Here is a 24,350-nt window from a genome sequence, read left to right on the forward strand (position 1 = left end):
CATTATATCTGCTGGAGACAGGAATTCTCACGGACTAGAGCGTTTACCAGCGACCTCCAGAGATAGGCTAGGTCACCCGTGCCCACTGAAAACCTTCACTGAAATTTGATGTCTTTAAAAAAAAAATAACATGTTTTCTTATTATTCAGAAAATATATGCATGGTAGGATCTTTGGGAAATAGAAAAATACTTAAATCACCCACATACCTTACTCAGCAATACAAATTTTGAGATTTTGGGTTAAATCTTTCCAATATTTTTATACCCCTTGCCCCCCCCACACACACACACATGCATAATACTCACTTTGTACTTCGTTTGACCATTATAAAGGAATGGTTACAGAAATTCAAAAAAAAATAATAAAGGAATGGAACTCTTTAGAAACCTGATTTTTAGTGTGAATTAATCGCTCATTCATAAAGTGCATATTAACACCTCCTTTGTGCAGGCCCCCTTGTAGGCGTGCGGATGCAGTGGTATCAAGTTTCCATGTCTGTCTTTCTATATACATATCTCACATCTTCTTTATCCAGTCATCTGTTGTTGGACATTTAGGTTGCTTCTATGTCTGGGCTATTATAATTAGTGCTGCTGTGAACACTGGGGTGCATGAATCTTTTTGAATCAGAGTTTTCTCCAGATACACGCAGGCCACTTCTGGATGCCTGGTTTGTCATCGGTGCTGCTCGCAGACAGCCTCTTCTCTTCCCAGGCACATGGAGAACGGCACCCCTGGACCCCTGAGGTTGGGCGAGGCTCTAGGATCAGCTCTGGCCGGTGAGTTTTGAGTCGATGTGCTATACGTCCTCTTGGCCGGAGCATTTAATCTTCAGTTTGAGAACTGATTTCTCCTCCTTTGGCAAACGTCTGGCCACATTTAAGACGGCAGCTGCTCTGTCTGCCCAGGTCTCTGAATAACTGAAATTAGCAGAGTTCTCCAATGACCCTTGATAGGCATGTACAAAAAATAAGATATAAACCTTTGTTATTTGATGCCTTTGAGATTTGGGAGGTTGTTACTACAGCATGTCCTAGCCTGTTCTGACTGCATGACTCTTCCCTTGTTCTCCTGAGGTTCAGTCACCTCAAACCCAACTCCATCAGCCTCTGCGCCATGCAACGTCCCTCTCAGCCTCTTCCCTCTCCGTGACCTGGGGAGCTCTGTCTGGCATGCGGCTGAGGGTGGAGCCGTGCTCTGCCCCAACATGTTTTTTTTTTTTTTCTTCTTCTGATGCCCTATATCCTCTCAGGATTAGGCTTTTGAAACTTAAAAAAAAAAAGTTCTAATAACCCTTCTCTGAAGTTTAACTGGGGAAGGCCAGGGAATACCAAACAGCATCCAGGAAACCAGTAACACACCATTTATTACATTAAAATGTTGTTCCAGCACAGGTACATCATACTGGGCATCTGTAAACCACTTTACTAAACTGTGCTTTTGTGTGGTACCATTTGATTAAGTCAGAGGACACCATAAGGAATAGCCCTGTGAAATTTATTACTGTGAGCTCTGTCAGAATGTTGCAAGGACTGTTTATTTTATCACATATGGTTGTCTGTGTGAAGATACCCACGAGAAATTCTGGACCAAGAACGGTCAAAATGTTGAGCAATTACTTTGTTTTTATATCACAGACACTATGAGCTATACCAATATTTAGACGTCCATCTATCCATCCACCTGCCAACCCGTCATTAATCAAGGAAGCACTACTCAGTGTATATATAGTAAAGCAAAACCTAGTGGTAGGGTCAGATGTGGCTGTTCCTGTTCCACAGTATTTGGAGAACTAGATTGTTCTCCGAGCCAAGGCTGGCCGGCCTTCAGCTTTTCCATTTTAGGAAGAAGGGCTCTCTCCAACTTGACCTTGAGCCTGCATCTCGGTTTAAAAGGATTAATAGAGGCTGTTACAGCAGAGACCCAGGATTTGGGTGTCTCTTATTAAGAGTGATGAGTTAACCGTGGAATTGTCCCAGGAAACCCAACATCATTTGATGCATCAGGTATCCAGCTCCAATAAGAGTAATCAAACCTCAGAACTTCTGGAATCCTCTTCTTTGACGCCAACATTGACATTTCTGGGTGTGGTGGCTTTGTAATAAGGTATCACCTCAGCTGGGTTCAACTACACTTCCCCAGACCCTCTTTTCCTCTGTGTGTCTGGGGAGAGTAAGCCGCGGGGAGATGCTTGGGAGATATATAGGGGCAGAAAGGAAGCAGACATGGCTGCTGATCAGCTGACTCAGCTTGTGGGCAGGAGGCTGCAGCTGGGCCTGCAACTGCTCCACCTTCCCCCAGAGCCTCCTGCTGCTTCTCTGACTCCTGGGCCAGGTGTGTGTCTAGTTCTGTCACCCAGGGCCCTGGCTTCAGCAGGACATCGCACCTCGGCAGTTCAATTTCTCTTATTGAAACGTGTCCTGGGATTTGAGCCACAGCACACAGGATAAGGAATCCGCACGGCATGGCTGCAGTAAGTGCCTTTTCTAATCCATCTTGGGCAGCTCAATCCCCAGGATGTTCTATTCCTGCTGAATGTGATGTTCCTCCCATGATGTTTTATTTCTGACTCGTGCTCTTATCTGCTAGTGAATAGATTTGCATACGTCTGTTAATTCACCAGATAGGTGCTGAACATCAAAAAACTAAACGTATCTCAGCCATTTATCAGATTCTGGGAATACAGAGATAAATGATGCAGGTAGGGGTAGTCTACAGACAACTGATAAAACCTGGTGGGAAGGTAACAAAGAGATACAAGTTTTCATGATCAAAGTGGGAGAGAGAATGACTGTTACTTCCTAGAGAAGACCTGACATCAGGGAGGACTTCTCAGAGAGGGAAGCAATGCTGGGCCTTACGTGACAATCTCATCAGGCATTCACATTCTTTGAAACAAAAGAAAAATCCAGCAGTGCAGGACAACCCTGTCAAATGAAGTAGGCTGCCTAGAAGGAGCAGTGGGGGTCGGGTAGAGAAGATGCTCTTTCTCTTTTGTACTTGTAGGTGGTCAGATGCCAGTAGGGTAGCCAGGTAAAGATGCCCAGGAAAGTGCAATCTATTTTCAATCCAGGTCTTCAAAGAGAATTCTGGGCTGAAAGTGTAGATGTGGAAGCTTTCAGCACATAGATGGCAGTTGGGTCATAAGAAGGACCTCAATCCAAGGACAAACAACTTGCCTCAGACAAAGTGACTGCAGGTCCTTGCTCATGGCTTCAGGGGTCCATGGTTCTCCTGTTCATCTGGTCTTTGACTCCCCAATTCCAGGCTCTGTTGGCTTTGTGTCTTGGTTTATGCTTCTCATCCTATCCATGTGGCAGTCACATGGGATCATTCATTTTGAACATGCCCTGGACTCCGTGCTATGCACCTGTTGCAAAGCAGCAGGAAGTCCAGCCCACATTCCTGGGATCTGGCCTTGGTGAATTTCCAGTTGTCTGGCGGGTCTTGCATCCATTTGTATGTCTTACTGATACTACTTCCAAAACATGCCTCTACTTCTCTAGGCACCATTGCTACCACTCTGGTCTACGTTACCGTCGCATTCCACTGGGACCATATTTTCTCACCCTCTCCTGGCTTCCAAATGTGGGCCCCCATAACACTCCTTTCACAGTAGTAGGACCAATTGATCCCTTAAAAAAAAAATAAATGTGATCATTCCCCTTCCCTTCTCAAAACGATTTAGTGGCTTCCATTACACTTGATATAAATCCAATTCTTTCCATTGGCATGGAAGGCCTTGCACAATCTGTCCCCGACCTCTTCTCGAAAGTTGTCATGTCTCATCCTGGAGTGGCACTGGTCCTTTTTCTGTTCCTGGAGCATGCTAAACCTTCCTCACCTCAGGCCATCACGTTTGCTGACGGCCCTACTTACAATCTCTTCTCCCAGTTCTTTTAAAGGCTTCTTTCATTCTTTAAGTCTCAGCTTGAATATCTCTTCCTCAGACAAGTTACGCTCTTGCTCCCCAATCCAAATGAACCCCACCCCATTCACCCAGTTGCACACTAGCCATCACCATGTTTATTTCTACCACGCGTACGACCAGAGAATATCTTCTTCATCCCTGTGTTCTCTTGTTCATCAGCTGTGCTCCACACTCCGTTGCAAGTGTGTGTGAGTGTGTGTGTGTGTAGAGGAGTAACTTCTGCACATTTAGAGATGATTTGATCTGAGAGTTTATGAGCATAGGAAGAGAGGCTTATGTCCTAGAAAATAACATGTTCTTATCATTTTGTCTTTTACTCTTTACATTCCACTTTATTTCATATTCATTCCAAGTCGGATATAGTCCTAATATTTTTTATTTGGAAAAGCAACATAGTATTTCTTTATGTTGATTTATCATGCTCTCCATTTGCTTGGTAATTCAATTATCTACCAGATTTTTTTCTTCTATTTTCAATTGTACTTCTATAGGTTCCTAAATTTTTTGTTTATTTTATCTTGGAGAATTTCTCTGGGATATAAACACAGAAGTAGAATTTCTGGGTCAAAACTGTGAACAATTTTGAAGGTCCTATTACATAGCAACAGATTTCTCCTTAGAAAGATTGAACCAATTTTCTATGCCAAAGCAAAGTACAACTGTGCCTGTTTCCCCACAGTCTTGTCAACAATGACTTTAAACATTTTTATCACTTGTACCTTGTTTTGCTAACATAGGTATGTTGGGAGGCGCCCCTAGGAAACTGCACAAGGGAAAAATCACACCGTAGAGTCACTATGTTCCAGAGTGAAGCACTCACTTCCTCAGTCCTAGAAACGTGATTTTAATCAGACCCTGTATCTTTTGGAACGTGTTAAGCAACAGGAAACAGAAACAAACTATTCACGCTGGCTAATATCATAAAGCAGATCTGCAGAGTCAGGTAACTGCTCTGCTCATCCGGACCGTGGCTCCGTATCTCTCCCATCCTCTTAGCTTTGCTTTCCTCTTGTGTCCACTTGCTGTTGGAAGGAAACCTGCCCAAGCAGTCCCAGGCCTCACTTCTGCCTGTGACAACACCCAGCCAAGGAATGAAACTTAATGTCTAGTGACTCTTTTTGCAATGGAGGAAGTTTTTCAAAAATAACGCCTCTGGCCTCCCAGATAGATCCCCTTGTGTCTCACTGGACTGAAGTGGGTCTCTTGCTTATTTCTGAACTAATTACTATGTGCCAGCAATAAACGTGGGCATTATCTCAGGCTTGCATTCCTGTACTTCTCGCGGACATCCCTGCAAGGGGCCGATGGGCAGTGAGTAGCCAATTAGGCTCGACCCCCAGGAGCAAGGTTTGGGATAAGCTGTCAGGAAAAGGAGAACACACGAATAAAAAAAGAACGATTAGGAAGAGGAAATAGATGATGGATAAATAATAATTCCGCGCCGCCTCCCCTACCAAAACCCAAAATATAATCACACTTACATTCACCAAACTCACAGAGACTGACACACCAATGGCTGGAAGGATTTACAATGAAAAACAGCACCGTCAAAGGGACATTATGTTAAATCCATAAAACATTTTCTCCTGCATGCTCACTGCATGTAAAATGAAATGATTTCATCCACTTGAAAAACAGAGCGATGAAACAAGCTTGCAAATTCTTAATGGCCTGTATCCTGCAGCTGTGGGGGGCACGTCGTACCGGCTCCCCTGCTAGTCAGCGCCTCCAGGGGGACCAGGAAGCCATGGCCTGTTGACCAGGATACTCCTTTCTTATGAGCTGTGCCTGGAAACTGCTGACTTCTCTGGATAAAATGCAAGTCGAGGATTCCCCACCTAGTAAACACAATTTTCATAAAGCCAAACAGAACGGAAATTGGTAGGTCTCAGCTTTGAAAGCCATTGGATTTCGATTACCTGAATTGAATATTGTGTCTGGGTTATTTTTTTCCTTCCTCTGGAACTCATTCTCAGAGCTTGACTTCACTGCACTTGAGGAAAGTGTACTATGTCCTCCTCACGTGCAATCTGCCGCTGTTCGTGCTCACTCGGCGTGTCGTGTTGGGCTGTGCCAGGCACTGTGGAATGCTCAGGTGCACCTCTGTGTTCTGAACGCTAAATGCTGACAGCACCCTCCTCCTAGTTGTGGCATTTCTTATAATTTGGGGCCAAGGGATTTTCTTAATTTTCCTTTACCTAAAAAATGTATTTATTTCATACTCACTGTTACAGAATTCTGTATTTTTCTCTTATTAATTTGAAGGTGTGTTTTCACTGTCTTCTGAACTCTAGTTTTTGATGAGAAAATAGGGTAATTCAAATCCTTATACCTCTGAATGCTGTGTTTTGTTTTTTTCTTGTTGCCTTTAAGATTTTCTCTTTCTCTCTTTCTCTTTTTTTTTCTTATTTCAGCATGTTAACTGATGTTCTTAAGGGTGTGTGTGTGTGTGTGTGTGTGTGTGTTTGTGTGTGTGTGTTTGTGTGTGTGTGTGTGTGTTGTGTTTTAAACCTGCTTGGAATTCAGTGACCTTTTTAATTTGTAAATTTGTGATGTCATGTTTTGGTAAATCCACAGATGTGGGCTGGAGTCTCTTCAGCCAAAAAAAAAAAACATTGGTACAAAATGTCAAACCTGATAACACCAAACACACACACTGAGAGAATATGTAAAGATTTATTACTCACACAATGAAGATTTATGGGGAAAGCACTTCCCAAGTGGATCCAAAATAGATTGAAAGAGCAGGGAAATGAGATTGGCTTAGGGTTTTTATGGTGGCTGGGTATTAAGACCAGGATGAGTGTTCCTGCATATAAGTCAGAGCTGCATGGTGTTAACTTCCTACTGGTTCCAACGGAGGATACACCTGGGCTTTCTTATCTGCTCGCCCAGATGTGAGGAAGAAAGAAAAGAGGAGAGGTGGTGCTTAAAAGCCATCAGCAATCAAACATCAAAAATGGAGTCAGACTCTTTATTAAATATGACCAAAACTGGAAAACATTTCAGAAATTAGATCTTCATTTGTTTTCTCACTCTGGTCTCTCCCCCACCCTCTCTTTCTTTCTCTCTCTCTTCTCTAATTTGAGTTTGATATCAACAAATTAATTTTTACCATTTTCTATTTAATTATTTCTTCCTATTGGCTTTCATTTAAAATGATGCTTTTGAGAGATAGTCATGTGGTTGCAAGTCATTCATCCATTCCTTTTTATTTTGTGGATATGCGACAGTATGTCTACTCAACTACCATTTGAATGGAAATTTGAGTTATTTCCAGATTTGGGTTCTTTTTGATAAACTTTGCATGCAAACCTTTGTGTAGACGTACGTTTTCATTTATTTTGAATAAATATAGGGGAGTAGGATTCCTGAGTCTCCTATCACAGGTGCATACTGAACTTTATAAGAAATTATCAACTTGCACTATCACTAGCAGCATAAGAGAATGCCAGTTACTCTAGACCATTGCCAACACTTGGTAATGGGAATCTTTAAGTGCAGCATTTCTAGTGACCTTGTAGTAGCAGTTATTCATCATGGTCATCATTTGAATTTCCTTAATATTTAATGATATTGTTAATCACTTCTTTTACTTATTTACTATAGATATATCCTCTTTGGTAAAATTGCTATTAAAATCTTTTGCCTGATTTTTAAAATTCCTCTTTTCATCTTTGATTATTTTCTTTTGATTTAGATGTTCTTTGTATATTCTGGATAAAAATATGTGTTACTAATATTTTCTCCTAATTTATCTAGCTAGTAGTGGCTTGAAAGGCAAAGGAAATCCAGGGCACAAAATTTTCTCCTCTATTTTCTTCTAGATGGTTTTAGGTATAAGTTTACGTTTAGATCTCAGTTACCTAGATTAGGCAACAATTTCTTAGGTAAGACACAAAAGCAAGAACCTTAAAAGAAAGAACAAAATGCAATAGACTTCTCTTTATAAATAATATAAGGCAAAGACAGTGGAGAAATATCTTTAAAGTACTGCAAGAAAAAACCTTGTCATCCCGGAATTCTGTGCCCAATAAGATATTCTGCAATGATGAAGGTGAAATAAAGATTTTTTTTCAGGCATAAAGAAGCTGAAAGAATTTATGAGCAGTAGACCTACACTACAAGGAATATTAAAGGAAGTCCTTCTGACAGAAGGGAGAAATTACTTGAGATGGAAATTCAATCTACTTAAAATAATGAGTATCACTGGGAATGATCAAATATGTGGATAAATATTAAAGTTTTCTTGTTTTATAAATATCTGTTTGTAAGATAATTGACTATTCAAGCAAATCAAATGTGTTACGTAGTTTATAACATGTAGAAGAAAACTGTATGATGACATTGGCAGAAAGGCCAGGAGAGGGAAAATGGAAGTGTTCTGTGATAAGGTTCCTACACAATGCATGAAGAGCTATAATATTACTTGCAGACAGATTGTGCTGTTAAAGACGCATACTGTAAACCCAAGAGCAACCACTAACACCACAAAATTAATATGTACAGCTAATAGGCTAATTAAAGAAATGAAATAAAATCAAAATCTATTATGTCTGAACATTGGCACACACAAACAAAACTCAGAATTGGAGTTTTTACGTGTTTAGAAATTTTCCAAATACAGAATTTCACTGGGTGTAGAGCACTTGTGTTAAAATATCAAAATGAAATATCTTCTCATTCGTGTGTAGGAACTGCTGATTGACTTCAGGAATTGTGGAAATACACAAGTGCAATTTCTGCAAAAACCAACCCCTAATTGGAATGAAAAATGATACTGTGATTAATTACGCATAGCAAATGATGACTTTTTCATTTAGATTCATGAATCTTTGTGAGCCTTCTTTTTCAGATACTATAGGCATTAAACAAAGAATCAAAAGAAACTAAACTTAGAACTAGACTTTTGAATTTCTAAATCACCAAGGGTGAAACAAATATTATCCAGAAATAATGATACATATCCAAATACATTATCATTATTAAAATTTTATTATCAATGAGAATATTTACTGTGTGAAAAGATTTTATGTATATTTAACGTGTAAAATAACTTTTAAAATGTAAACATTGGTTATTTCATCTTTATCTCATTGTTTTAATTTTATAATTTTTATACCATCTATAATGTATATTTAATATCTACTTATACAGTTTACAATTGCAACTTATTCTGTTATATATTATTTATTATAATAATTATGTTTACATAGTGATATATATATATAGTATAAAAATACACATGAAACATAACCTGTACCTATTACTAACTGTAGGAATTATGATTATGTAATGTTAATTATTTGGAGAGTAAACCAAATGTGTATAGTGAGGTTTTAATGAATGGGAGGCTCAGTTCTAAAAGCTTGCACCCTTCTCTTCCGAATGACAATGCAACTGGATGGCCAAGCATGAAATTTCAGAGAGACTTGCATGCATTGAGATCCAGTTTTAGCACTTTCTAGCTATGAGAAAAATGCCTTGTCATGTCTTTAATTCAGAAAGTATGTTTAATCCATGACTTCTAGCCTCAATTTACCTTTTTTTTTATAAAAAGGAGCATGTGTTAATACCTACCTCAATAAGTTGTTGAAAGGATTAAATAATTTTTGTAAAACAATTAACATTTATAATTAACATATGTAAATTAACTTGAATAGTGATGAGACATACTAGTGCTTACAACTGCTAGCATTAATTATTGCTAATATTTATACAGCATTTTTAATAATAAGCTCTAGGCACTATTTTAACATAGGTCATACACGTGTTAACTCACATGATCCTCATTTTAAAAAAACAAAGTGGATATGCGTGACTATTAGTCCAGCTTTAGAAATGAACAAAGTGGCATACAGGGAGTTAAACTGTATTATTACAGTATGCTTGTGTTAAAGCAGCCTTCTATTTAGAATAAGTCATTTTGGTCATGGTAGATAAGTAAGGTATTAGGTTGGTTAAGATAGGCTTGAAAAAATAGTTTTGCATAGATTGTCATAAGTTAGATTAGAATACAACATTTTTTTTGCCCTTAATATCGTATTTGACAATCAAAGTCACATTTGCTTCATAACAAGTGAGCAAATTAACTCTAATCTGTTAGATCTATTTTTAAAATGGTTTATGTAGTATAGGAATTATTTGGTCTTCAATATTAAAAAATAAATCCAAAATAAATTAAGGCCAGCTGGTGTGTGTGTGTGTGCGTGTGTGTGTGTACTAAAACACAACTAATTAGGATATGCACTGAGACACTTTTCTTTGATCTCAAACGGTGATGGAAAAAATACCATCACTCTACATAGAAGCACCATACAGATGAAGACATTCAAGGCACCTCTGGGTGTACTATGTGATTGATTATTTTGATTTCTATTAGCTGTTAATAATTAGTGTTTCTCTAGCTAGTGGTTAACTGAAGGCACAGATCCATTGGATCAATGTCTCTGACCTTCATTTTTAGAAATAAAGCAGCAGAAGCCCATGTTCTCTTTTCAGTTTGCATTTACTGGGCAGCTACTTTTGTGCCTAGCACTGTTATAAATATTGGGCAGCTAGCAATGGGAGAAATCAAAAGTCTTGTCTCGAGCCACTCACAGTAATGTAAGAGAGCACTGCAGGATGATAATGACAATACACAGTATTGTAGGTGCTATCATGTCTAGAGACATGGTAATACTGTTACTATATTCAAGAAGGTCTTCATAAAGGAGACTGTATTTCAACTGCATCCTCAAGATGAATTTTTTTCCCTCACGCGAACTTGGCATTCAACGTAGTAGGTGTTAAAAGACACTGGATTGTGAAAGAGAAGATCATGCATGGAAAAGTTAGTTCAGAGTAACTGGAGCTAGCTGTAGAAGGTGAAGATGGACAGGCTGGGGTTTATTCATGAATGATGCAGCTTTTATCCTGTAGAATACAGGAGTCCGTTTAAGGTAGTCTCCATAATCAGATGTGTTCTCTTTGTCTAAAAGTAAGATAACTTGAAGCCTAGCCTGTGCTAGGCACTATGGAAGACCCTGGAGATACAGTAATGAAGAAAATGGAAATGTTTTCTGCCCTTGGGGTGCTTACAAGGGTACTGAGCAGGTGCCCAGGTGCTGTTGTCTGTTGTCCTGACAACAGATGTTGAGGACCACTGAGATATTTTGGAGGTAGACTCAAGAGTATTTAGCAGAGAATTAAATGTTGCAAGTAAAGGAAAAGAAGGAATGGAAAATTTCTGGATGGGAGGTAAATTGGATAGTGACATGACCGAGTCTTACAGGAAAAGAATCAGGGGTGGGGAGGAAGGTGCTAGTTCAGCCTCTGACATGGGTGCAAAATTCTTTACTATGGCCGAACACACATTGAAGCTAATTAAAATAATACTTCTCGTCAATAAGGTGTCAGTTTGACATTTGTGCAGTTCATCTGTCCTGTGCAGCACATGCAAAGCCACAAAGCAGCCTCGCTCAGGGCAGGGGCAGTGAGTGTGGGCACCAACGTGAACATGGTGGGACCATCCCAGAAATCAGCAAGAAGATGCGGTAGCCCCCGGCTCTCCCCTAGGTACCCTACAGAGACTCACAGGCTGCTTCCCGTCAAGCCGAGTAACTCAAATACAAAAATACACTCAGAAATAAAATCACCAACTATTTAAGAAAAATCTGCACCATGACAGACAGAAACCACACTCAACCAATGCAAAACCTTACATGCCATAGAGAAAGTAAAAGGATACGTGGGGTTATTTTTCTTTTTCAGTAAGGAATTGAAAGGGTTTGTGGGAGGAGGGTGATACAGATACCGATTAATGCTAGCAAGATTTTGTTTGACAAATACAACTTTAAGTACATGTGTTAACACCTTAGAGCAAACACTTGAAAAATGGAAATAGAATGACTAACTTGCAGATCATTGGTGGGAGAAAAACAACAAAAAATCCTTGGAAGAAATGCGATAAAAAACATATACAAAAATCCAAAGAGTGGGAGGAGGGGGTAATTAGAACTCAGGATAAATATAAATCACTAAAATGACAGAGAATGCCCCAAGATGTGAGTAATCATTATCAATATGAATGAATAAAATTCATGTAAATGCAAATGAAATAAAGCAAGCAGGATCAAGAAGAATTCAAGATGCAAAGATTTTTAAAACCAAAAAACATTTTTTTTCATTTTGACGAAAGGAACAATGCACCATGAACACATTACAGTCAATAAAATTTATGTATCCAGCAAAATAGCTTGAAATATATAAAAGAAAAATGGTTAGCCATGGAGGACAAATTGACAAAGCTACAAACCTAGTGGAAGAGTTTATTACACCTCTCCCAAAACTGACAGAACAGATAAGTAGACTACAATAAGTGTAAGGTCATTGAATAATAAAATGTTTGAACAAACAATTTAAATTCAATAGAAACTGCACATTGTTTTGTGAATTTCAATGATAAAATAAATTTATTTGGGCAAATAAATATGTATTACTTTGAATTTCACAAAACAGTACTTTTTAAAAAAAACACATAGGAAATTTTCAAATACTGATTATGAATTAGGACCCAAAAGAAATCTCAACGAATTACAAAAAGTTGATGTAATGTAATCTATATCCATTAAACAAAACACAATACAATTAAGAATTAACAGCAAAGTAGATGCAAATGATTACACTCACTGAAAAATAAAACATATGCACATATAAAACCCATTCAATTGTAGAGAACTATTGAGTTAAACATAAAAGTAGAAGTTACTATCCACAACTTATATCAAAGACAACACCTAGGTATTTTAAAAAAATAGTAAACATTGAATAATGTATGACCTGAAAATAAAGTATTAGAAAAATAAGAAATTTTAGAAATAAATACATGAACTGAGCTTTTCATTTAAAAACTAGACTAGCCCAATCCAGTGATTAAAAATAAAAGCAGAAATAATAAATTAATAAGCAGTCAAAAATGACATAAAAAGGTAAAACATGAAGTGAACCAAAAAACCCAGTTTTAATTATTTATATTAGTATTCATAATATTAATAAATAATAATATTTGTGAAATTTATATCAATGTGTTTGAACTGGGAAATCAGTGTGGGTTATTTCTTAGTGTCCTGATGTTCAGGGAAGTGACTGTGTTACATAATCCTTGGCAGAAGTTTTATAGTAGATAATCCCAACCATCAGACCCATCTTACCTTCAGAGAAGACCAGAGAAAGTGAGGAGCTCCACTCACCTGCTGAAAACGCCAAATGATCAGATGCAAGGCTAGACTAGAGGGGAAGCATTGGGCAGGGTGATGAATTGCCTTTCATACAGCCCAGAATAGTCTGTGCCCATTTACAACTTGCGGGGCCCTGGTCAGCTCCCAGGAGCTCCGCCAGGAAGCAGACACTCTGAAACAGTGACCTTGAATCTTGGCTTGCTGATAATGGACCACAGAGAATTGACACAATCCAACTGCTTCCTGAAAGATACATGGTTTCCTTCAGCAGACAGAGAAAGATGAAATAGACTGACTTAAAAAAAAATCAAAGAGCTTTAGGCTTATTGATTTTTATAAACAGAATCATTTGAGTGCCCTTTGAGTAAAAGATGCTCTGAAAATCTGTCTTCTTGGAACAAAAATAAAGATGTATAAATTAAATATGCTTTACTTCTGAAATATATGCTGAAGTAGAACTAGCTTTAACTACTACTGGACCTCTTCCTTTCACTTTTTTTTTAATCAAAAAAAAAGCTTGCTAAGCATTTTTTAAAAAATTTCTAATGAAGCAGAGAGCAATGCAGTGAAGCCTTCCTAGATCTTTGATTTACACAGAGATCAAGAGTTGGATTAAAGCTGGATCCTTCACCAGGGGTTCCCCTCCCCCCATCCAGCCTCACGTTTAACCAGAAACCTCATATTCATTCTTTAAGTTTTAATGTAAATGGGCATTTTTTGGTAGTTTTCTGGGTAGTTAAAATATTCTCCACTTCTGGGTTCATAAACTTTTTGTTCATTTCTGTTTTATGTCATTTTCTAGATTCTATTGTCTCTTTATCAACCCACCTCGAGGAAGCAAACCAAAAGTCACTGTGTGCTCCCAAAGGTGAAAAATCAAATCTTGTTTTTGTTTCTAGGATCAGGGAGGAAGAGAACAAAGGAAGGAGGGAGAGGGGTCATGTTACTAAATTTTAGTGAGTGATGATACTATAAAAGGTATAATCTAGACCATTTAACCTTTTATTGTATTTCATTCACACAGCAACTGGGGTACACTGACACGGATAACATCAGATGGAACGTATATGAAGTCTACAAAATTTAAGGACTTTGGCAAAGGTCACAAAGCTGGTTAATGTTATACCCTTCATCTAATTCCAAAGTGCATGCTCTTTGGTAGCAAACTACCATATAATAATGTCAAATTTAAAAGCAAAATAAGTTGCCTGCAATATTGTCATTCCCTACAAGAGATGAAACCCTAAAATGTACAATAAACGTTTCAATTGCCAATGACCATGAGAAAAATCAGAGCAGGTGTTATGGTACCTTTGATGATGGTGTTTATTTAAGTAGAAGTAAAACAGGCCTGATTTTGAAACATGGCTGCGAAAAGATAGGGAAAGATTTTCTGGGGATGAATGAAGTTCTCAAGGAAAACCGCCAGTTCAACGGGTTGTCACTCAGTAGCATTTGGAATATGAATCAACTTAAGGCATTTCTAGATCTGATTTGATATCCAAAGTTATAGCAATCTCATTCTCTAGGATATTGATGAATTTCCTAACTCCACAGCCTCCAAGTAATGATAAAGCTTTATGCACATGTAATTTTTTCCTGGCTGTCATAAGATTTGGACTACTCAATTTTAATTATACATTTGGTTTCTACCTGTTATTAAATATAGATGTATTTATATAAATAGGTGTACACATACATATTTATATACATATGTCATATATACATACATATATATAAAGATTATTTTGTTTCAAATAACATTAAGCCATTGTAACTAGCTTAAGTACGAATGGAAACTTTTGGAATTATACTCCACTGTCTCATGGAATCAAGAAAAGCAGTGAGTCATATAAATGTGATTCAGCTCACAATCTGATCAGCTCATCATGGGTGTGATGCCCAGTTCTGGACCAATCAGAGATGCCTGGTGGTGCAAAGTCACATAATGTGGACATGGTTGATGGGGGTGGGAGAGATTTCCCACTGTTTCAGGAGTAGTTACCAGAGAAGAGAAGACTCACAAACCTGGATGATATATCCCTTTCTAAGACTTTGGATGAAAGCATTCTTTATTTTTACATCCCTGATACATTACACATTCAGAAAAGTTAAGCCTGATTAAGCAATCAGTAAGGATTTTGACCAAACTGGAATTTTGATTCTACTTCGTTGGGCCCACCTCGTTTAAGGATGATTGTAATAATAAGGACACAGTGTATGAAGAAAAGAAAATGATGTGTTCAGAATGACTAAACCCATAATCTGTAGTAACAACTGCCCATTTTGCATTTCCCAAAGATGACTACATCAATTTATATCCCATCCCACTACTCTTAATGTGAAGTATTGACAGCCTTGCATTAGCTGGTTTAGCCTATGATCCTTTCCACTGAACCTGGGTAGAACTTTGTAACTGCTACAACTGCTGGAATTGCAGACAGATGTAACATTGCATGACAATCAAGGACAGGTCGTCAAAGGTAAAACAGTTTCTGCCTAGCCCTCTCTCTCTCAGGATGCTTGTTCTATGGGAATCCAGTCACCACGCTATGAGAAAACTCAAGACTAGCCCATGTTGAGAAACTACCTGGACCTAAGATTCCAGCTGACAGCCAGAATCATATGCCAGACTTAAGAATGAGCAAGCCCGTGGTAGATCCTAGTCTGCAGACCTTGAGCTGCCCAGCTGAGAGTAGAGACAGGCTTTACTGAGACTGTGCAGATTGCAGATTCATGACCCAATTAAATGTTACTGTTCTAAGTCTCTAAGTTTTGGTTCGGTTTGGTTTGTTACACAGCACTAGCTAATTGGTATAGATATTGGTACCTGGATATTGTATGCTGCCATAAACAAAACCTAAAACTGTGATAGTAGCTTTGTGACTAAGTGATAGACAGCATTTGGAAGAACCTAGAAGAAACATAATGGCCTTTTTGGAGGCTATTGGTGAGGGCTTAAAAGTAAAGAAAATATTTTTGAAAACTGAAGGAAAGGGGAACTTTTACGTAGTTTCAGGAAGTTTAGCAACACTGTTATATGTTATAATGCAGAAAGTAGAAAATGTACCTGAACTGGATGGTCTTACTAGAGAGATTCTCAGGCAAAGGGTTAAAGGTGTTATCTGGCCTCTTTTATCTGCCTATAATAATATGGAAAAGAGAGAGGCAAGTTGAAGAAATAACTATTAAATACAAAGGGACCAGGGCTTACTGGGTTTGAAAATACAACTCTTAAAAGGGAAACTTTCTACACTATTGGTGAGAATGTAGTTTGGTGTGGCCATTATAGAAAACAGTATGGCGATTCCTCAAAAACTAAAAATAGACTTACCATATAATCCAGCAATCCCACTCCTGGACATATTTCTGGAGGAGCTCTAATTTGAAAAGATACTTGCACCCCAATGTTCATAGCAGCACTATATACAATAGCCAAGACATGGAAGCAGCCTAATGTCCATCAACAGATGACTGAATAAAGAGGTTGTGGTATATTTATACAATGGAATATTGCTCAGCCATAAAAAAAGAATGAAATAATGCCATCTGCAGCAACATGGACAGACCTGGAGATCTATCATTCTAAGTGAAGTAAGCCAGAAACAGAAAGAAAAATACCATATGTATTTTCATATCGTGTATCAAATATCATATGTGGAAACCACACATTTGTCTTAGAGTATGGCACTGGCACTCCTCTATCAGGAGAAGAGTTTCACAACTGCCTTAATAGAATGCAGCAAAAGGAACAGTATGACTGCACAGGCTAGGTCACAAAAAGCAATGTGACTTCAAGTTGGTCTCTTTTCTGTTTTCTGTCTCTCTCTCTCTCTCTCTTTCTCTCTGGGCAAGTCAGACACTGTTCTGTGACAAAATCCAAACCAGCCTGTTGAGAGACCCCATGGGGAAGCCATGAAGAGAGGAAACTGAGCTGAAGCCCTCACCAACCATCGAACATATGAATAAAGGAACTTTCAGACGTTTATAGCCCTCAGCCTCGGGGCCCCTGCAGGTCATGCTTGCAGGAGCCAAGCCTTCTCAAGCTCTACTCCAATTGTAGATTTATGGGCAAAATAAATGTTATTGCTTTAAGGGATATTTGCTGTGAGGCACTAAGTAACTGAAACCAAAGCTATGTATGTTGCGGTGTTTACATTCTAAACCTTTGAAATTAATAGGCCCCAATTTTACCAATTATGGCTAAAAACTAGGGTCATATGTTCCTTTATGCCAAAACGTAGTGGATCTAATTCCCAATCTGTTCAAGCATAAGCTCATTCTTCTTCAAACCTACATCTTGGTCTTCAGTACTCTATTGCCTAAAAAGAAGACAAGTGTTCAGGTGTGCGCGTGTGCACACGCGTGCACGCGCACACACACACACACACACACACACACACAAGTTCGCCCCTGTCTGTACAATTCAAAACGCCTTTATCCAAAACACAAGTCCTTCCACTTAGGGAACTTACTCTCCAGAGATGCATCTTTACTTGCATCTTCCTATAGGTACCATCCTCGGGTACCAGCCTCAGCTTCACTACGAAGCAGGCGTTAACTGTTACTCAGAGTAACTAATGAAAAATACTGTTTCATCCGGATTCATCTTCTTCTATGTAATGGAAATCTCCTCTGGGGCCCTGAGTTGGAATTTTTTCATTGGACCGCTCAGCTTTGCTTTAAGTCTTTTCTTTTTTTCAGAAGTGTGAGGTTCTTTATGTGCTTATGTTAAACACTCTTACTGAATTGAAAATTCCTGCTTTACATCTAAGAAATCAAAGATTTTTGTAAGCAACGTGGTTCTCCAAATTTAACAAATCCTTTCTTAAGGGCCAAAGAGCCATGAAATTCTTTCAACGAGAAAATGTTTCATGTTTCTAGATAACCATTCTAGATCAGCATATAATGAGTATGACACATTTATCGAGGAAATAAACCTTTATGAGTGTTGCCTTACTTTTTTTCACCCTTTTTTCAAGTCTCTATTCTTCAGTTCTTAATCTTTGTTCAAACTTAGCTTTTTTTTTTTTTCCCAAGCCATGCCCACTATACTTGGTTTTCCTACCACGTGCATTGCAACGAGCTGGCATCTTGCTCTTCCTGTTAAAGGCTAGTTGAAACTGCAACTCTCCTTAAAGTGAGAGCATCCTCTCTCTATGGTCTCTGGCATCGTAGTCATTCTGCGGCAGCCTTGGAATAAAAGTAGTGCTTTACAGTAACATTAGTAGAGAGACGCTGTTATGAAAACAGATTCCCACTGTGCAGAACACTGGTGTCTTTTGCATTCTACCATTAAACAACCAAACAGAAGCCACAGCTCAAGGGCATCGCTGGTTAATTGTTTTATACCCAGGGTCATGGTAGGTTTCATGTGCAAATATCTATGTTATATCAAAGTATTAGTTCTATTTCTCACTCTTTTTCAGTTAAATTTAGTGTATATCGTAGTTCCCATGTGGTTTTTGAAAATGTGATTTTAACAGTTGTATATAGTAGTCAAGTTAGTGGATCAACTGTGACTTACTCAACCATCCCACTATTACAGACGCTGTAGATTGCTTCTTGTCTTTCACTACAATAAATACTACATGCATGGAAACTTATTTAATACAATAGTTTTTTCCCTCCAAATAGTGGACAATTTATTTAATCCTGTAAATAACTAAAAATCTATGCTTCCTAACACATATTGTCTGTTTTATTCCTCAATGTTTTCTGTTCTCATTTCCACGGTCACCTTCATTATATAAGAGAAAACATTTTCCTTACGTTTGCTAGTATCAGATACTTACCTTATTCACATTTTACCAGTTTCATAAATTAAAAAAAAAATAGTTGCCTTAATGCACATTTCTTTGATTGTTGGCAAAGATGAACTTTTTTTTCATGTCCTTGCTTATAATATTTACTAGCTTCTATTTCTCTTATGAATTGTTTGTTTTTTTTTTTTTTCTCATTTACCTTTGCCAAGTTGTAGAACTAGTTCCCTGTAAAGTCTAGATTTGAAGCCAGAATTGTCAGGCCCTGGGCAGGACATAGCATCTCTTTTTCATCGACAAACCTCAGAGATATAAAGCATTTTAATAAACATAAGAACCAAAACTGGAAAGTAGAGGAAATTCAAGAAGTGATTCTTGATAGTAATATCTTTATTTTTGTTGTGGTTGTCACATAAGTAACTGATTATCCAGAGAGTATTAAAGAGCAACGATGGCAGGAATTGTCCTTATTTGAGCCCTAATATTTATGAAATCACTTTTATTATTTTTCACATTGTTGATTATCATCTTGAATATTGGTTCTTGATATATACCACTTGTTAGAAATATGTTTACACTTTAACAAGGTTTTTTGGTTTCTATTATGATGAATTTTATTTTCCTTTTTTTTCTGATTTGGCCAATTGATTTTGTGTTTTGTTACAATAATAAATGGTATTTAACCAATTTTTGTGTTTAAAAGATGAAAACTTACTTGGTCATGGTAGAATCGTTTTAGTGAGCTACTAACTTCCATTAGGAAAGAATTGAGGATTTCCAGTTCTATATTCATTAATCTATGGTCTTCAGTTGTATCATCCTGGTTTCCTTTTTTATATCAGGGACATATTTCCCTTGTAAATCAAATTGTTTTGCTTTATTTCTTCTGGGTTTTAGATCATTTTCTGTTGTGTAGAAATTTTCTGCTGCTGAATATTTATAAAAATTAGCTTTAATGATCAACAAGGCCTGAGGCTTCAGCTGGGTGACTTTTTGACAAATTTGTGAGCCACTTTTTATGTTATGTAATTTATTCAGTTTTTCTATTTCATTTAGCAATAATTTTTGTGATTTGAATTGTTAATATTCTATTGAAAATTATCTGCTACAAAAATTTCAAATCAATCAATGTGTTATCTGTTGTATTTTATTATAAATTAAACAACTCTTCTGAAATTCCTGTTACATCTCCTTTTTTTCTTTCTCACTTTACTTGCAAATGTTTTTTTCTTTTTTATTTGCTTTATTTTTATTTATTTTCCAAAACACAGAATATAATCGGTTTTGTACTCATTATTTTACCAAAAAATCAGTTAATTCCTTTTCTAAATTTCCAGTACATAATATATTCTTATTTAATTATTATCATTATTATTAAAATTTTACATCTTTAAATCACCTATTTTTGCACAATTTGCTACAGCATAAAACTCTAGATAAGGTGCGTTTATAAATTTTATTCATCGAAGCCATACTTATCTCTAACTCTGTGCTAAGCGATTACTAGGCATTCATGATATAGTTATGACCATGATCATTTTCTTACTACTTGGAGCTTACGTGGGTAAAAAAGAGATTTGGAAATAAGGATTTATAAAACATCATGGTAAGCATTAAAATAATAACCACAGGGTCCCACAGAAACACAGAAAAGGGAGCATGTATGAGAAGTACCATAAAATGCTTTACAAACATTAAATATTGCTTTTATTTTGCTTTTTTGTCCGTGTCATCTTTAAGGCATTACCCAAAATACTTGACTCTTCTCTAGTGTATTCCTTCTGCCACCCTTCTCTCATCATTTGATAGGATATTACTCTACTGGGATATATCCAAATAGTGGTTCATTCTTTCTATCTTTCTATCTTTCTATCTATCTATCTATCTATCTATCTATCTATCTATCTACATACCTACCTACCTACCTATTATTTATCTGTCTAATCTGTCCATCTATGCAGTTGCAGGCTTAGAAATCTCTTTCATGCATAGACCGGACACCATGAACTATAAGCCAGACTGAAATAGCAGCATTCCAGTTGGACCCTGATTGTATGTATTCTGTTTATTACAACATGATGTTTCCCATGTTGGCTTCCAAAAATGATAAATATTTTATGAAAAAAAAAAGTTGGGAAAGCTGTAAGTCAAAGAATTATATTTTCTCTAAATTTTAGAGACTTTAATATGCTTTGAAATCTCTGAGAAAAAAATACAACATCCAGAACTTGTCATATTAATTTTATCATGAGCTTCTTTGATATGGGACCTTCCTTGAGAGAACAATGTTCTTTGCGACAGACTTTGGGAAGAGCTATTTTATACTACCATGAATATACTGGGTTTATGATTCTGCCAGCCTCAAGAGAAGGAGATATAGAAAAGCCATTGAATTTATCTACATGACTGAGAATCTTAATTGTAAGATAAACAAATCACAAGTAAAACAAAAGGTACACACACAATGAAATGTATAAACAGTATGTAAATATAGATACTATTTAAAATACAAATACTATAGTGCCCTGTACTATTATAAAACACAATTGTTTTAATGAGACTGAGCCCATGTGTGATATATTACATAGAGTGTAACTATCACACAATTTAGGAGAAAAGAAAACTTACTTTTTTGTGAGACAGTCAGCAAAATGGCATGAACTATGTAAAAACCTGATTGCAAGTCTAACTTTTTATTTTTAAATTTGTGAGACTTATGATTCACATTTGCAGGAAACAAAACCTTACCCAGCTGGGTAAGTGGTATAACAAATTCAATCTACTCCTACTTAGATGACACCAAAGAAGGACTCATAGTGAGGAGAGAATTTCTATGCTCTTAGGACATAGAAACCACTAGGATTGGCTGGAGGTTGGTGATAATTTAAAATAGGACAATGCAATAGGCCATCATCCCAGGGGAATCTTTTTTTCTTCCAAGGTAGAAATATTATTAAACCCCATATCACTTTTTCTTTAATGTTTTGAAATAATTTCAGACCTAGAGAAGAGTTACAAAGATAGTTTCTATATACCCTGCACACAGCTTCTCCTAGTGTTAACATCTCACATAACCGTGATTTAATGATCAAAACTAAAAAATTGATGTCAGAACAATATTAATAACTAAACTAGAGACTTTACTCAGATTTCCTCAGTTTCTCCACTAATGTCCTTTCTTTTTAAAAATTCTAGGATTCATTCCTGCTTTGTACATTGCATTTAGTTGTCATGTGCCCTTAATCTAATTGGTAATAATTTGTCAATCATTCCTTGTCTTGGTGACCTTGACAGTTCTGAACTGTGCTGATCAATTGTTTTAAAAAATGTTCCCTGATTTATATTTGTATATTTTTTCATGATTGGACTGAGGTTATACATTTTTGGAAAGAACATCTGAGGGGTGATGACCCTTTTGTATTGCATCATTATCAGGGGCATGTGATATCAGTGTGACAGGTGATGTTAACCTTGATCACTTGTTGACCGTCTCAATCTTTTAAATAATTTGTTTATGACATTTACTTTCAATGTGCTTATAGATACTAGTGGTAGACTGTCTACCACCTTGTTAACTGTCTTCTATTTCTTCTGGCTTTCTGTTTTTTTTCCTAACTTCTGTTGGTGTATTTGAGAATTTTATTTCCTCTATTAACATCTGCCAGGTTTTTGTAAAGTTAATATATCTCTTTCATTACTTTATTTGTTAGATGTGACTCACGAAATGCAACCCATGTCTAAGGAGAGAGGAATTATGCTTCATGACCTGGAGAAAGTATCAAGGAATTTGTGGACATGTATTAAAATCACCATAATAGTTAATAAATATTTCAGGAGAGAAACTTTGAAGACATGCAAGCATCCTATTTCTCTTTAATATTTCTTCCACAAAACTCCAAAATCAGTGGATTTTGTTTGAGCAGTTTTTACTGTGGCATTCTGGTGGTGATCTCCCATTTCTTTTCTTGTTCTCTGTTTATTAATTGGGATTTTTCTGTAAGAAAAAAATGCCCTTTATACCTCATCTATTTATTTACTCAATTATGCATTTACATATTTATTCTTGTGGTAATAGCCCAACTATTATTTTTCCTTTTGTTGCTCAATTGAGTCCCACACTGGTCACCAGGAGCTCTTTCAGATTGGTTCCTGTGATTTTGACACGCCCCCATGCTTTTATGTTTCTTCTTTTGCAAGCATTTCTTTAATTCTGGCACCCAAAGGTACTCTAGGCTTATCTTAGATTCATCCTGTCCCTGCCCTAGAATGGTCTATTTCTCCACAGAGGCAACAGTGGTACTTGGAGATCAAGATATTCTTATTTTTGTATCTATGTATTTGTATATGCATTAAAAAATCCAAGTTTATTCTGATATATTTGACACCAATGTCATGGTTTCATTTTAGTATTACCTCTTTGCTTATTTGTTACATCTGGCTTTCGCTGTCTAAATATATATGATTTTGTCCAGATGTAGTGTACAAATAAAGCAGTTTCAGAATAACTAACGTGTGCTCCTGTGAGAAACACATTTACCAATCAGAATGTAGTGTTTATGTATAGTTCCTTTTGTCTTTTGCCTCGTGATGGGAAATCTGGTTGAAGTCATTGCTTTGCAAAGATAATTAGGTCAGAGCTTTTATTTCCCACATCCCAGCTTGTGGTTATGTTTTACATTGTAACACACTTAGATTCATTTGTCAATTTGGGTTACATTTTGGATTGCTGGGACCTCGTTATTTTCTGCCTGCTTATGTTATCAACTGAGAGAGAAGTGTTGAAGTTTCTGATTCTAATCATGGCTCTAGCTCTCGTGTTAGTTCCACCAGTTTTTCCTCACGTGTTATGAAGCTCCTTGTTAAGGGCATTACTTCTGAGATTAATGTATCTTTTCAGATAAACTCTTTCATCATTAATTAATGTCCATCTTTGTCCCTGAAAATGTCTGTTGTTTTGAAATCTACTTTGTGTGGAAGTAATATGGCTACTCCAGTTTATTTTGGTTAGCATTTACATGATGTATTTTATAATCCTTTTACTTCTCGCATCTATTTTTTCATTTAATGTGATTTCTTGTCGATAGCATTCATCGGGTCTTGCTCTGTGTTCAATTTGACCGTCTCAATCTTTTAAATAATTTGTTTATGACATTTACTTTCAATGTGATTATAGATACTAGTGGTAGACTATCTACCACCTTGTTAACTGTCTTCTATTTCTTCTGGTTTTCTGTTCTTTTTTTCTAACTTCCGTTGGTGTATCTGAGAATTTTATTTCCTCTATTAACATTATTTACACCATTTAAAACATTTTAGGGGTGTAAAGAGTTTACAATATATGTTTTTAATTAATCTGAGTCCACCTTCAAATAGCAGTACACTGCTTCATACCAAGTGTAAGAATTATGTAAGAATATATATATTCTCAATCTCCCAT

Source organism: Vicugna pacos, chromosome 11, assembly GCF_048564905.1.
Source record: "Vicugna pacos chromosome 11, VicPac4, whole genome shotgun sequence".
Lineage (NCBI taxonomy): Eukaryota > Metazoa > Chordata > Mammalia > Artiodactyla > Camelidae > Vicugna > Vicugna pacos.